Genomic DNA, 15,068 nt, shown 5'->3' on the forward strand with positions numbered 1-15,068 from the left:
GTATTTTGCCACCACATCTACAATATTCATCCAGGGCCCACACGCCACTTGAACATTAATAGAATGGTACATTTTCCTATTACGATACAAATTTTCTGTATCTTTGGGGGGCACTAATGCCACGTGGCTGCAGTCCAGCAAGCATAATACATTAGGAAAACCATATTTAACAAAAAAGGCTTCCTTGGTGTTACGTACTTGGGTTGGAGTTTCAGGGAATGAAATGTATTCTGTGCTAATATCATTGATCGCATTCACCACCTTGTGGATAATGCTGCTGAATGTAGGCTGTGAGAAGCCATACCTTGCAGCAACAGTGTGCTGAAACGCCCCAGTAGCCAGGTAATGCAGCACAGCTATTAATTTTAATTTGCCAGGTATAACATGAGTACGGTGAGTTGTTGGTTTAATGTTCCGCTTTATTTTTTGGTATAGTTCATCTATTGCACTGTCTGATAGGCGACAAGATTGGATCAGCTCCTCATTGGTAAATGTAGAGACCAAGACTCTTGGCCTGAAGATGCGTTCTCGACGCATACGAGTCAGTACATACTCCCTTTGCCTTTCCTCTGTTGGCTGCTGTTGATGCAGAAACATCAGTGGGAATATGATATCCATTGGCCTTTTTTTTTTTGGACAAGTTGTCGTCTAAAAAACCTGACAAACACATTGGCTAAATGGGTATTTTGCACAACACGCATATTATTGAACATGTTTAAATGTATGTTAATAGTGTATTCTTACCTTGAATAGGGATTGCCAGCCACTCTTTGTTTGTTCCTATGCATCCACTTAGGAAAGGCCATGTGTTGTTTTTTGGGGCTTTTTATACGGTTTTTTCCTTTTTTTTTTTTTTTTTTGGCTATCATTTCTCTTTATTCTTCAAATGTATGCGCCTTATATGCGCCAGATTTGCGCCTTAATGAAACAAGCGCAAAGGGATTGACGAAACTTTAAAAAAAAAAAAAAAGACCAATACACACACAACACAGAGACATTGCACTATTAAATTTATTAAAACAAAAACTATTATAAATTATTAAAACGTTTAAACGCTTGGCGCGCATGTACGACGTAAATGCGATCATGTGACACTCCAAACTTCATACATTAGGCGCACAGAGAGCAACGCAGGAGACAGAAAAAGAGCGAAAAGGAGACACTCTACACAGAGAATTAAAGGTAAGCACAAGATTATTGAAAGAGACCCATTTGTCATAGTTCCCAAACACTTTATAATGTTTTTGATTAACCCACAAAAAAACTGGAAAATTAATGAACTCAATTTCAACCATATAATAAAAATTAAAACTTAATAAAAGCTAAAAACGGTCTTGAAAATTTTAAAAATAACACAATAAGCCACAAACAAGAATTTATTACATCTTTCTGATAAAATATTGACAAAATTCAATATCATTTAGAGAGCGAACGTCAGGTGAAGACAAAAGCATCAGACCAAAACAATTCACAATGCAGACTACGAGTGATGAAAGTCAAAGTATGGAAGGTAAGTTACATTATATATTTTGCAAAAAGGTTCAAAAAACTTGAAAAAATACAAAAAACCAAAAAAAAAAAAAAAGAAAAAAGAGCCTGGAGGTGGGTTGACTAAATCTTGCCACATAGTCCCCAGGGCTAGGGCTTGCACAGAAGAAACAGGGACTAAAAGGAATACCTTTTTTGGATGTAAAATGTTGAATGGAGAGCCAATGTGACAATCAATGGTCATTTGTGCAAGGTTACATCCATGGTAGATACGGGAATGGGTTAACTTTTAACACAGGAACACACAAAGATCCACAATATGATTTGTTTGTGGGTTTGTGAACATTTCGATGTTTATGCCACACTGTTCATTGAAAAAACCAGCATCAGCCTCTGACATCATGTCCAACATTCGCAATTACTAATCCAGACAACATTAGTTACTGCGTTCATTTGGCAATGATAATCTGAACATTTGAGCAAAGAGTTTTAAAAACTAAAGCAGAAATTGCTTCTTGTCTTGCTATTAAAAAAAAAGGCCAAGGAAAGTGGAGGACCAATATAAAACTTAGCTTTAAATGCAAAATATCCCTAAAAATGTAAAATATAAAAATAAACGTGTCAGTTACCATTGTTCGTGAGGATAATGCTGTATGATGGGTATAGGCACCGATAATGCAGAGTGTCACTCTCAATTTTCAGGGTATATGTGGTTCTGTCGAGGTTATCCCCATTGCGGAATACCGAATGTCATGCCGAAAAGATGCCGTCTGTGATAATGTATCGATGCTTAAAGAAGATGTGCGGTGCAGAAACTCTGAGAGAATTAGACAATGTTAAGAAGGGGTGGGGGTGGTGCACTCAAGGGTGTAGAGTGCGGGGCACCCTATAAGACCCTAGCATTAAAGATGAGTGGTCCCTGTCCGACCCTTTGAACCTCGCCACGGAGCCGCAGCCCTAGATGGCTGCCGCCCCGTCTGGAGCCTGTCCCTACCAGTACCCCGCACTCTACACCCTTGAGTGCCCCACCCCCACCCCTTCTTAACATTGTCTCATTCTCTCAGAGTTTCTGCACCGCACATCTTCTTTAAGCATCGATACATTATCACAGACGGCATCTTTTCGGCATGACATTCGGTATTCCGCAATGGGGATAACCTCTGCAGAACAACATATACCCGGAAAATTGAGAGTGACACTCTGCATTATCGGTGCCTATACCCATCATACAGCATTATCCTCACGAACACTGGTAACTGACACGTTTATTTTTATATTTTACATTTTTAGGGATATTTTGCATTAAAAGCTAATTTTTCTATTGGTCCTCCACTTTCCTGTTACTTTATGTTATAACTACCAAGTGGGGTTTAGGAGGGGTTATACACCACCCTCCTTTTCGTATGTATTTTGTCTTGCTATTAAGAGCACTTCGATGTTGCATTCACGAACATGGGTCTTCCGTGGCCTGGTCATGTATGCAGGCTAGACAAAAGTTTGCATCTTTTTAAAATGTACAAAGAGTTACATTATCAAGCACAAGTATGTACTGTAGTCAATATTTTTTAGTGATGCAGGATATGGATTAGAAGGGCCACTGTCAGACACATCCAATGCATGGAGCATGTATATTCGAACCCTGTCTGTTCATTCGTTGTTGCTGCTGACCCTTTTTTTTTGCCTTTTTAATTTGAAAAAATATAGTGCATATGGTAACACCACAACATCAGCAATTTACAACCCCAGCACATGTGTCACATTTCATTGTGCATCTTGCCAATGAAATGACTATGAAAAAGAACATCACAAACAATGTAGTGTTCAACACATTTAATGAGACATAAACATAATCTGGCTGTAACAGTCATCATGCATAACAGAAAAAAAGAGAAGAAGAACAACTCCACTCGCTGCACAAGGCAAAGGAGAGCAAAAACAATTTGTGAAGCATACACAAGTTCAGAAGTACATTAAGCAAAGTTGACATTGACATTGTTCAACTTACAGAAAAAAAAAAACATTAAAAAGTTCTCAGACAATGTTATATTTTGAGCCAAAAACAACATGTGTGAGTATTTGGATGTATTTAAACAGCAAACTTGATGCTTTTTAGAAACAATTGTGAAAAAAAAAAGAGCAAAGCCAATGCATCCCAAAATTGTCAAGTACATGATTAGAATGATGGATGAACATACTTATGAAGAAGGAAATAAAGGAGAAAAGAGGATTAAAAAGAGAAAAATTTTGGAAAAAATCTCACAACATATACATGTGAAGTATGGGACCAATATATCACCACGCCAATTGCAAAAAAGGTATAGCGACCTTAAAGTCCGTGAACCCGAAACCCTGGCATCCATCAGGAGAAAGATAGACAAAGGTACCTTTTTTTTATTGTTATACTCTAAAAATTGTATAAAAAACCCATTAACTAAGTAGTCATTTAAAATCAAGGCTGAGATTATTGAAATCATTAGCTCTGAAAACCCATCAGTACATCCTTGGATTATTGTCATTTACAATTTTTCTAAGAATGAACACTATCATTACAATAATATGGTGCTCTTTAACTGTAAACTTTTTGTGGGGAGCATGGTGACAGTCTAAAAGTATTGTTTTTGCAAAAATCTGATTTTGCGTAAATAACCCAGGTTTGCATGAGCTTTAAAAACAGGAAACATCAAGGAATGACATATATTGCTTGAAATTAATCCGTTCTATCCGTGTTTGCATGGGATTCCTATGGATCCTCCTGTTCCCTCATACACTGCCAAACATACTGCTAGCCTTATTTGAGTATGAGGTCCATGGTCAGAGGAAAACATTAGGACGGTTTGTCAAATATTTGTTGAAACTGGCTGTGCTTCATAAATAATCAATGTGGAAAAATCAATTAGGTGTTTGGTGAGAATGTATTTAACCTTTTTTCTAAGAAACTAAATTACATTACAAATACTTTTGATTGATTAGCGCAAGTAAATGTGTATTTTGAAGACAGAATAGCTTTTGTAAAATATCAATGATGTGCCACAACATTGTAATTTTGTTTTGTATATTTCTAACCTTATGGTTTTTTTGCAAAATGACAAGAAAAACGAAAAAAAGAGACACCGCAAAAATCGACATTGTGTGGAGAAATGCCACAAGAAACAACTCCGGTAGGTGTATACAATGAAATGTTTCTAATGTCACTAACCTTTATTTCTTTTAAAATTAGCATTCAATCTTTGAAAACTAAAATTAAATTTCAATTGCTAAACACATATTTTCGGAGGGCCATTTCCCATATTAAGACCAATATATATTGTTTAAAATAGTATATAAAGCATTTCAATTACCTGAAGTGGCCAAAAAGATGACCATGGTCACAGAGGTGCGTGGGGCCTCAGAGGCCTAACGAACGAATAGACTTTTTGAAAAGACTTTAAAATTTTAGGATTAAATGTAATTATAAGAATATCATATACTTAGACAGTAAATCTTTTCAAAATTTAACACTGGAGTAACCTTTAGGACGCACCATGTAGGTCCTTTTTTTGCTTCAAAGGCTCCTGTGCACCCTTGGGTCGGTTTGTTCCTGCTTTGGTTCGAACACTCCTCTTTATGTCCCCTTGCAATGATGCAACATCAACAACAATAACGTTTACAAGCGCATGCCGATCTTCTGTGTGACGTCAAAGGTCGAAGATCAGAAGAGAAGCAGACCGACCATAAGAAGGCCCCAAGGAGGCCAAAAATCATTTGAAGAAGAAGAGGACCTAGGTGGAGATTTAGAAATGGGATTCGACTGTTATTCCATCACCCTTACAAAATTGTTGTTTCCATGTCTATATACGACAGAGGATGTGTGAGTATATGGGTGTGAGACTGTGACAGTAGCATTTTCCCTCCTCGGCTTATACTCGCATGAATCTGTTTAAAGGGAACCGACCCCCACGAATCTACCTATAAAGGTTGTGAGACACTGAAGGGGTTAACTGTGGATGGGCGGTATGTTTCCCCTAGGTTTTGCTATTATGCAAGGCCTTAGTGCTGAGGTTGGGTGTCCAGCACCTTGGACACAGGTGATGGGAGCAGCCCAATCAGTCTTTTTTTTAAACCGCTCAGCAGAGCTGGAAGTGTTGTCTCTCTCTGGAAGGAGGCTGGAGAGCACGCAGCACTGACCTCTGTGCCTGGAGCAGCCAAGTGATTTTGTATAGTGGTGAGTTAGAGAAACTCTGTATAGATAGCACCCTGACGGGTAGGATTTTTGTTTATTTAATGCCTGAATGTAAAGGCTGTTTTATTTTGCTGCTGCAATAAACGCAGGCGAGACCTGTTTGGACTGTACTTTGGTGTCACTGTCTTGAACTGCATCACAGCACCCCGCTACCACGGTCTCTACTGGGCCAAATCTCCCACATATGGTGCTTCGGATTGCGGACAGTTCAAAAAGACACACACCTGAAAGGCTCGCTACATACTGCAACATTGCATGGCCTGGGTGAAAGCAGCAGGCAAATTGCAGGATAAAGCCAAGATGGAGGACTTTATTAAATACCTGCAAGAGGAGGCCAGAGCTAATCGGCAGCAGCAGCAGGCCATGCTCCAGCAGCAGGAGGAGAGGTCCCGCCAGCAGCAAGCCATGTTCCAGCAGCAGGAGGAGAGGTCCCGCCAGCAGCAGGAGGAGGCCAGAGCTAATCGGCAGCAGCAGCAGGAAGAGTCCCAGGCTAATCGACAGCTGCAGCAAGCCATGCTCCAGCAGCAGGAGGAGAGGTCCCGACAGCAGCGAGCCATGCTCCAGCAGCAGGAGGAGAGGTCCCGACAGCAGCGAGCCATGCTCCAGCAACAGCAGGCAGAGTCCCGAGCCATGTTCCAGCTGCAGGAGGAGAGGTCCCGCCAGCAGCAGGAAGAGTCCCGAGCCATGTTCCAGCTGATGATGGAAAAGTTTTCTGGCGTTATGGCAGCACCGCAAGCGACGACTACTGAGGGGTCCCATACTGGTTTGCAAGGGTACCCGGTTGTCCAGCGTTCCGCACGGGCTGCAGTGCAGAAGGCTTTACAAAAGATGACGGCGACCGACGACGTGGAGGCTTATCTGACTGTGTTCGAGCGAGTAGCTGAGCGAGAGGAGTTACCAGCTGAGCAGTGGGCAGATGTCCTGGCGCCGTTCCTGACAGGCGAATCGCAGAAGGCCTACTACGACCTGAGTGAAACGGAGGCCCGTGAGTACCCCCAGCTAAAGGCGGAGATTCTGGCTCGTCTTGGGGTCACCGTTCAAGTTCGTTCCAGCCGGGTCCACCAGTGGGCATACTCTGAAAAACTACCCCCACGCTCCCAAATGCATGACCTGATCCATCTTGTCCGGAAGTGGCTACAACCCGATGACTGCACCCCAGCACAGATGGTCGAGAGAGTGGTTCTTGACAAGTTCACCCGTTCTCTGCCCTCTCGGCTCCAGCGGTGGGTAGGACAGGCCGGTCCCACAAATGCTGAGGAACTCGTGTCCCTAGTAGAGAGATATCGGGCTACAGAGGATCTTCTACTTATCCCTCCCACACGAAGCAGTGCCAGTGACAAGGTCACCAAACCATCTGGTAAGACTGCTACTGCAGAAAAAGGGAAACAGGTCAGGTTGGGAGGGGGTACACTGGGGGGCTTGGATACACAGAAACCCAGTGAGGCTCGTGACAGAGGTCATAGCCGTATCCAGTGCTGGCGATGCCATGAAATGGGCCATATTGCTGCCAACTGTCCCCTGTCAGTGGAGCCAATGGACTGCAACCAGACCCGGCGAATGTCACTGTTTGCCCGGCCGGTTCTGGCTGCCGAGTCAGTCACGGATGCAGAACCCCAAGTGTGTATGGTCACAATCGGTGGTCACACGGTGGAAGCCTTGCTAGACTCAGGGAGTCTGGTTACCCTGGTGCGGGGAACTTTGGTTGATCCTGGACTGTACAGTGGGCGTAAAGTGGGAGTGTTGTGTATACATGGGGACACTCGCGAATATCCCACTGCTGTCATCAACCTACATACACCTTGTGGTACTATTACCCATGAAGTGGGGGTGGTGGGGACCCTGTTTCATGAGGCTATTATCGGCAGAGACTTACCGGTGTTTTGGGACCTCTGGAGACGAAGACCCACCTCAGGTGCTGTTGCAGATAATGGACGTCAGGTATGTCCGGCCTTGGCCCCTGAACCCTTTGAGGCCGATGTACCCACACCAGCAGTAGGGGTGACCCCATGTGATGAATTCTCTCCCCTAGAGGTCCTAGCTGGTAAGGTCGAGGGCCACGAGGACGTGGCCGACATGCCGGACCTTGAGATTTCCCGTGAGAATTTTGGGGCTGCACAGCTACAGGACCCTACCTTGTTTAAAGCACGGGAGAATGTTAAGGTGATAAATGGGGTACTCCAAATACCAGGGGCTGACAAAATATACCCCCGAATGGTGATTGTTGGGGAGCTGTTGTACAGGGTCGACCAGATACGGGGTGAGGAGGTTGAGCAACTTGTAGTACCCCAATCTCACCGTAGGCTGGTGCTAGAGTTGGCACACAAACATGTGCTGGGAGGGCACTTAGGTGCTGAGAAGACCCGGGAGAGGATCCTGCAGAGATTTTTCTGGCCCGGGGTGTGGGAGGAGGTAAACCGGTATTGTAGCTCCTGCCCTGAGTGTCAACTTACTGCCCCAGTGTCCCACTTCAGGAGTCCTTTGGTCCCGCTACCAATCATAGAGGTGCCATTTGAACGGATTGCAATGGATCTGGTTGGCCCCATAGTCAAATCCTCAAGGGGGCACCAATACATCCTGGTTATCCTGGACTACGCTACGCGGTATCCCGAGGCGATTCCATTAAGGAACACCTCCTCCAAAAATATTGCTAGGGAGCTGTTCCAGGTATTCTCACGCACAGGCCTCCCCAAGGAAATCTTGACTGACCAGGGTACCCCATTCATGTCTAGGGTAATGAAGGAGATGTGTAAGTTACTGAAGGTTAAACAGCTCCGCACCTCTGTGTATCATCCTCAGACAGATGGCCTAGTCGAGAGGTTTAACAAGACCTTGAAGGGGATGCTAAAGAGGGTGGTCAGCAAGGATGGGAAGGACTGGGATTGTTTGTTGCCCTATTTGATGTTTGCCATACGTGAAGTTCCCCAGTCCTCCACGGGTTTCTCACCCTTTGAGCTGTTATATGGCTGTTCCCCACGTGGGCTTTTGGATATAGCCAAGGAGACCTGGGAACAGGAGAGGACCCCCCACCGTAGTGTGATAGAACACGTCTCCCTTATGCAGGACCGCATAGCGGCGGTAATTCCCCTTGTAAATGAGCACATGACAAGGGCACAAGAGGCCCAGTCTAGGGTCTACAATAGGTCAGCCAGACTCAGGACCTTTAACCCAGGCGACAGAGTGCTAGTTCTGGTGCCCACCGTTGAGAGCAAGTTCTTGGCAAAATGGCAAGGACCATATGAGGTCATGGAGAAAGTAGGGGAGGTAACCTACAAGGTATCTCAGCCGGGGAGGAGGAAACCCGAACAGATATACCACGTGAACCTCCTAAAGCCATGGAGGGAAAGGGAGTCCCTGATGGCCGTGGGAGTAGAAAAAGCGTCTGTCCCCAAGAAGGGGACACCGGAGGTAGGTGTACCCGATGCCAAGGTGCCTGAAGTACGGATCTCAGAGTCCCTCTCCAGGGCCCAGATTCAGGAAACGAAGGAGTTTGTGCTCCGAAATGTGGATGTGTTCTCTAAGTTACCGGGACGTACTTCAGTCATCAAGCATGATATCATAACCGAACCCCACATCCGGGTACACCAAAAACCCTACCGGGTCCCTGAAGCGCGCCGGCTTGCCATATCCGAAGAAGTCAGGCAGATGTTAGACCTGGGGGTTATCGAGGAGTCTAAAAGTGACTGGTCGAGTCCTTTTGTGTTGATTCCCAAACCTGATGGTTCCCTACGGTTCTGCAATGACTTTAGGAAATTGAACGAGGTGTCCAAATTTGATTCTTATCCCATGCCCAGGGTTGATGAGTTGATAGAACGACTTGGACAGGCTAGATTCTTCTCCACCCTTGACCTGACGAAAGGGTATTGGCAGGTACCCCTTACTGACAGGGCCAAAGAGAAGACCGCTTTTGTTACTCCTGATGGGCTTTTTCAGTACGTGGTACTCCCCTTTGGGCTACATGGGGCTCCCGCCACATTCCAGAGGTTAATGGATCTCGTGCTAAAACCTCACCGAAGATATGCCTCGGCCTATCTGGATGACATCATAGTTTATAGTAACGATTGGGAGAGTCACCTGGCCAAGGTGCAAGCAGTGGTAGACTCCCTGAGGGCAGCAGGGTTGACAGCGAACCCCCAAAAATGTGCTGTGGGTCTGGAAGAGGCCCGTTACCTGGGGTACCGTATTGGGCGAGGTGTCATCAAACCCCAAGTAAATAAAGTGGAGGCGATCCAGCAGTGGCCACGACCTATGAGCAAGAAGCAAGTGAGGGCTTTCCTAGGCATAGTGGGCTATTATCGCCGATTTATCCCCGATTTTGCTACCATAGCGGCACCCCTGACTGACCTGACCAAGGGTAGCAGGGCGGTGATGGTAAAGTGGAGTGAAGAGGCTGAGGGGGCGTTTCAGCGACTTAAGACGGTTTTGTGCGAGGGACCGGTACTGATCACCCCTGACTTCACCAAGACCTTTATTTTGCAGACTGACGCTTCAGACGTGGGCTTAGGGGCTGTCCTGTCCCAAGTAGTGGAGGGTGAGGAACATCCCGTGACCTTCCTGAGCCGCAAGCTCACACCTCCTGAGAAGAACTACAGTATAGTTGAGAGGGAGGGCTTGGCGATAAAATGGGCTCTGGAATCCCTGAGGTATTACTTGATAGGGCGACAGTTTACACTAGTGACCGATCACTCTCCCCTAACCTGGATGAGTCAGGCCAAAGAGAGGAACGCCAGGGTCACAAGGTGGTTCCTAATGTTGCAGAATTTCAAATTCACGGTAGAACATCGAGCAGGAAAGCTGCATGGGAATGCCGATGCCCTATCCCGTACCCACTGTCTGATGGCCAAAAGTGTTCGCCCCCACAGGGTCAAACAGAGGGGGAGGGTATGTGAGACACTGAAGGGGTTAACTGTGGATGGGCGGTATGTTTCCCCTAGGTTTTGCTATTATGCAAGGCCTTAGTGCTGAGGTTGTGTTGTCCAGCACCTTGGACACAGGTGATGGGAGCAGCCCAATCAGTCTTTTTTTTTAAACCGCTGAGCAGAGCTGGAAGTGTTGTCTCTCTCTGGAAGGAGGCTGGAGAGCACGCAGCACTGACCTCTGTGCCTGGAGCAGCCAAGTGATTGTGTATAGTGGTGAGTTAGTGAACACCTGTATAGTTAGCACCGTGACGGGTAGGATTTTTGTTTATTTAATGCCTGAATGTAAAGGCTGTTTTATTTTGCTGCTGCAATAAACGCAGGCGAGACCTGTTTGGACTGTACTTTGGTGTCACTGTCTTGAACTGCATCACAGCACCCCGCTACCACGGTCTCTACTGGGCCAAATCTCCCACAAGGTAGATTGGGTGGTAGGTGGATGTAAGGGACGTGAGAATAGCCCTTTTTAGAGCTAATCCTCACGTCCCCCGCTTACTTTTGTTACACTTTATTGACCTATTATTTAAATTTTGTTATGCGGCTACTCCACGCCCCAGTAGCCACATTAAAAAATTTACAAATTATGTAAAGTGTACCAAAAGTTAGCGTGGACGTGAGGATTAGCTATAAAAAGAGCTCTCCTCACGTCCCTTACATCCACCTACCACCCCGATCTACCTTTATAGGTAGATTTGTGGTTTGAGGTTCCCTTAAAATTTTTCTTGTTGGTAAAATTGTGACATATGAACTGTAATGGTGTTGGCTTCACATTAACTTTTTAAAAAGCATTTCTTCATAATAAGCACATTGTCCAAAATTCCAAAGGTAGAGATGCCATGAACCTGTTAATTTTTTTTTTTTTAAATATATATAGATACTGAATGAAGACGAAGTCATAACTTTAGACATGGAGGAAGTATCACCCCTGGTAGTGGAACCAATACAGGGAGATGCAAGCAATCCTTTGTCATTGGATGAAAAAATTGACCAACTTAAACAACACGTCACAGAATCGTGTGACAACATCAGGCAACTTGTGCTTGACTTGAGCCAACAAGTAGCAGAGATGAATGCCAAACTGTTTCCCAAATAAGCCGTTGTGTTTTTTTTTTTAACAAGGGCAAATTTTTCATTTTAGTTTACTTTAACATGTTTGTGTTCTTACATCTTAGAGGCAAATCTAAATTTTGATTTAAAAACTGTAATAAAGTTTGTTCAAGAGAAATGTAAAAATTGGCCTGTTATTATTTGTCAGTAAAACATTAAGAAGGATATTTTCTTCCATAATCTTGATTTTGAGATATGTGCATGTAAGCAACATTTAAAATTTATTTAAAAAAAAAAATAAATTTTGGAATCATATGAGCACAGAAAAATATTTTATTTAAAATAAAAAAAATACACTTCTGCTCAAATGGTCAGGAAAGTGTCAGAATGCAGACATGTTACATGTGTGCATTGGATTAGTGCCGTCTGCAACTTTTAACGCCACCCTCGGGCTGGAGTGTTTTTGCGCCCGTATGTGCGCCTAAATGCAAAAGTCGCACGTGATGAATATCATTAGGCGCAGCAAAACATCTGGAATTAAACAATAGATGAGGGAAGGGTGGTTTTTTTAGCTGCGCGGCTAATTTGACGTTTAATCGCAAAACGGGCGCAAAAACGGTGCGCCTAAACAAAAAGTCGCAAAAACACAAGAAAATACAAGTGATAAATGTGGCCCTATGTGTTTAGTGTTCAGTAGTGATTATAAACCTCATACTCAGTTGCAGGGGGAGACTGGAGGAAACATTTAATCTCAAAGTCTGCATTGAGTCCCATCGGGATCAGGGTTTTTAATTGATAAATCCAAAAGGATTCTCGTTGGCTCATTTTCTTTTTTTTTTTTTTTTTTTTTTTTTTTTAGTGGAAAAATTAAAATTTATTTATCAATTCTATGTACAAGACAATGCATTATATCACATCTTTTTAACATATATTCAATCCTTAAACACTAAAATACATTTTTGTTCCACATCCTCAACAATATTTATATTGTCTTGAGTATACATACTACAGTACCTAAAATATTGCCAATCTCCATTACAAGGTACATTTACTAACCATGAATGTGCTACCTTCCAAGCTGAAGAGATATACAAATAACTGTATCAAAGTGACATGTGCCTAGTGCAAGATTAATTCATATTATAAGGAACCAGTAGGTAAACTTAAAATACAACTCATAAGGCATTGCCCATAGACCTGAATCAAAGTGACAGGTGCCCTGAACATGAAATATACAATTTAAAATATATTGTAGTAAAAAAATGTGGACATCCCCAGTGAATACAGAAAGCCTTAACATAACACACATTAACTAAATACACAAGTAACTGTAGCATAATTTTCTCTTCCACTCTTTTACCCTTTTCCCCTTTTTCCCTTCCCCCCCCCCTTTTTTTTTTTTCCTTTTTTCTCTTCCCTTCCTTTCCCCTTTTCCTCCTCCTCCCTCCCTCTCCTTTTTTTCCTCCCTCCCCTGTTAAGGATACACGAGCATTATATCCATCACAAAAACAAAAACAAAAAAAAAAAAAGGTTTTCCCCCTCCCCTCTCTCTCCAGCCCCCCCCTCCACTACATCTTCTTCCATCTCCCCCATTTATTTTCATACTTTGCTCTTGCCCATCCCATTTCTATGTCTAATACTCTATTTACCTCTCTTTCCCACATAATGACGGTTGGAGCTGTTTCCGATATCCATAGTTTAAGAATTGTTTTCCTGGCCTGGAATAACATTTGGGATAACAACTTTTTTTCTTTATTTGATATCTTTTTTTATATAACCCAATATTCCTACCCAAGCATCTAACTGTATCTCTATCCCTACTACCCAGCCAGTATCGGTGAAGTTTCGGGCATCTCCAGAAGAGATGCGCCCAGTCTGCTCCTGCCTTCCCACACTTCAAACATTTATCATCTATCCTGTATCCACCTTATTTAACCATTTTGGGGCTCTGTGCAACCTATTTGTGATGAAGAATTGTGAGATTCTATGTGAACCATTATTGGATACCTGTGTAAAATTCCCTAGAATATATTCCCATATCTCTTCACCCTCTGCATGATTCCCAGGTCCTGCTCCCATCCCTGTATACACTTAAACTTTATCTTTTGCGTGTTTCCCTGACCTAATGTACCTAACATATCACTATCCTCTAGCTTAAACTCCTTTTTTAATACTTCAAACGTTTTTAGTATTCCATTCTCTATTAGTTGACCCATATACCTTATACCCTTATTAATCCAACCCTTATAGTCCCTTAATTTTTCCCCTTTCACTATTAAATTATCCCAAATAGGGGTGTACTCCAGCCAGCCGTTATTACCCAGGATTTTTTTTTTAACCTTTTCCCAGTTATCAAATGAAGTGGCTACCAACTTAACCTTCTTTATCTCCGATGTGGGGTACGTTTCCATTATCTCCTCTATCTTTAATTCACGATCTTGGAAGTTAAACTGACTTATGACCCCCCGTGTCAGGTCACCCAGAGGGTCATTCAAAATGGCTGCTGCCTGCGCAGCCAAAAAATACAGGTTCCAATCTGGCAGAGCAAGTCCTCCTTTCTCTCTTGGGCACTTCAAGTATCTTTTACCTATTCGCGCTTTCCTACCTGCCCAGAAGAAATTCACACAAATTTTGTCCATTATGTCAAAGATTCTCCCAGGAATTTTTACTGGTGAATTCCTAAAAATGTACAAAAATACCATCTTTATCAGAGTAAGTCTCGCTGCATAAGATAGTTTTACTTTCGCCCATATCTTAACCTTATCTCTCCATTTTTTAAGTAGGGGTATGACGTTCAATTCTATGAACCTGTCCAGAGACTTAGAGATTATTATCCCCAAGTATCTGAAGGTTTTCTGCCCAGAGATCATTTCTAGAGATGAGCGAACATACTCGTCCGAGCTTGATGCTGGTTGGAGCATTAGCGTACTCGCAACTGCTCGTTGCTCGGACGAGTATTTCGCCCGCTCGAGAAAATGGCAGCTCCCGCCGTTTTGCTTTTTGGCGGCCAGAAACAGAGCCAATCACAAGCCAGGAGACTCTGCACTCCACCCAGCATGACGTGGTACCCTTACACGTGGATAGCAGTGGTTGGCTGGCCAGATCAGGTGACCCTGGAATAGACTAGCCGCTGCCCGCGCTGCTCGGATCATTCTGTGTCTGGATGCCGCTAGGGAGAGAGCTGCTGCTGGTCAGGGAAAGCGTTAGGGTGTTCTATTAGCTTACTGTTAGGCAGGAGTGATTCTACAACAACCCAACAGCCCTTCTTAGGGCTACAATAACGTTCTACTTTTTTTTTTTTTTATTTGCAGCTAGTACCATATTGTGAGGAATTAGCAGGGGGACTTGCTACCGTTGTGTTTAGCTCTTAGTGGCACACATATCCACCTCAAACACCAAAG

General features: G+C 43.6%; 1 long non-coding RNA gene across 1 annotated transcript; it reads left to right on the plus strand.

The window, feature by feature from the left end:
• Positions 1-3,778: 3,778 nt before the first annotated feature.
• LOC140108853 (uncharacterized) lies at positions 3,779-11,700 on the plus strand. Its single transcript, XR_011851306.1, has 3 exons — positions 3,779-3,868; positions 4,579-4,646; positions 11,495-11,700. It is a non-coding gene; the product is annotated as an uncharacterized lncRNA (long non-coding RNA).
• Positions 11,701-15,068: the final 3,368 nt, after the last annotated feature.

Source organism: Engystomops pustulosus, unplaced genomic scaffold (assembly GCF_040894005.1).
Source record: "Engystomops pustulosus unplaced genomic scaffold, aEngPut4.maternal MAT_SCAFFOLD_190, whole genome shotgun sequence".
NCBI lineage: Eukaryota > Metazoa > Chordata > Amphibia > Anura > Leptodactylidae > Engystomops > Engystomops pustulosus.